Source organism: Myotis lucifugus, unplaced genomic scaffold (assembly GCF_000147115.1).
Source record: "Myotis lucifugus unplaced genomic scaffold, Myoluc2.0 scaffold_434, whole genome shotgun sequence".
In the NCBI taxonomy this organism is placed as follows: Eukaryota; Metazoa; Chordata; class Mammalia; order Chiroptera; family Vespertilionidae; genus Myotis; species Myotis lucifugus.
The window spans coordinates 112,346-114,132 of record NW_005871482.1 but is presented as its reverse complement, the minus strand read 5'-3'; positions in this window follow the sequence as shown (position 1 = coordinate 114,132).

Below are 1,787 nucleotides of genomic sequence, written 5' to 3'. Positions count from 1 at the left end.
TATATGCAAATAAAGAAGCACAACATTGCCAACCCACAGCACTTAATTATAGTCATCTCACTTGTTATTGACTTGAGAGAGAGGAAGGGGGAGAGAGAAACATTGACTTGCTGTTGCACTGATGCATGCATTCATTGTTGCTTCCTGTACGTGCCTGACCCCGGGACCACACTGCAAGCTGGGAGTATTGGGATGCTGCTCTAACCAGCTGAGCGGCCTGGCCAGGGCGAATTCTAGTCATTTCCTAGCTATTTCTTAAACTCAGATTTTTTTTTCTTGCTCATATGTGATTTGAGATTCCCGTATAGTACGTGGGAAAATACACACGTTAAATGCACAGCTGTGATGAAACGAGACTGTTGACAGAGGCGTGTTTCCTTTTATTAACCTGTGTCACCTAGTATTGGACCATCGTGTTTGACAGGATTTTTGGTTCGTGAAGTTTCCGATTTTTTTTCTATAAAAGCACTTCTGAATATTACTGTAAAGCCTGCTCATTATTTATTTTCTTGGGAGGAGGGTGTTATGTGTATTAGAAATAGCATTTCAAACTTTTCTTTATGGAATTACCTTGCAATATTAAAATGATGTTATCACTAGCATTTAATCATAACATAAATGATGTATAAAAGGTAGGGTGTATACTTTTGTAATACTTTTCCTATATGTGTGCGAGTTATACATAATCCATAGACAAAAACCTCTATCAGCATGATTACCTCGTTACACAGTAATTTTTTATTTTTCATGTTTGGATCGAATTTTGTACCACGGAGGCTTTCTAAGCTATGCGCCAACGACAGACAATTGAGAAAAGGCAACAAGGTAATTGTTACGCCTTGCCCTTGCCCGGTGAACTCTTAAATCAACAAAGGCCCGGCCTCTCAGGATCCCCAGCCACGTGGGTCCCCTCGGAGGGGCGAGCAGGGAGCGCATCCTAGCTGCCGGAGTTTCTCTCTTGTTTCCAATTCAAACGCATGCAACACAAAGCGAATACAAATAAACCTGCAACATTGTGCCCAGGAGGACTTCGCTGGATCTCTATGAGGGGGTGACAGTAACAATTAGACCAGTCACTCCAACGCCCCGCACCAATAACCCGGCTGTCATTTCCGACGCTGCCCCAGGCAGATGCGGAGAAGAGACTGTCCTTCAATCTCCGGGGGACGCGGGCCCTAGGGAAGCTGAGCTCCCGCAGAGACGGCTCAGAGGGCGACTGGCCGGGTCTGAGGCCATCGAGATGGTGCCTGATCCTTCTACAACTGCATTCGTTTTGGGGAAGCCCGGGAGGAGGGGGCCTGGCGGAGAAGGGGCCCCCTCAGACGGAAAGTTTAATCTTTGGGGAGGGGGCCTCTCTGAGTCCCTCCCAGTCCCCGGCAGGAGGGGCCCTGGTTTCTCCACTCCCGGCGCCTGGAGGCTGGGCGGCCTCCCACCCGGCAGCCCCGCAGCGACAGGCAGGACCTTCCTCCCTTAGCGACTAAGGCCACGATTCCCCTTCGCTCTCCATCCCCACGCACGCGCCCACGTGGAAACAAGGCCCTGGGGCCTCTGGTCCCCAAGGTGGGCGGAAGGAGATTCCCACCAAGGCTGCGTGGCCTCTCCCGGGCTCTGCGCTCGCCGCCGCGGGGCCCACGCGGATCTGCGGGGCCTTGATTGTTAATTTCCCTTGAATCTGGCAGGAGCTGGTGTGTGTGTGCGCGCGTGTGTGAGTGTGTGCGCGTGTGCGTGTGCCTTGTGTGAGAGTGTGTTCTGTTCGATTGCTCCACTCCTGTGAACAGGGAGATAGC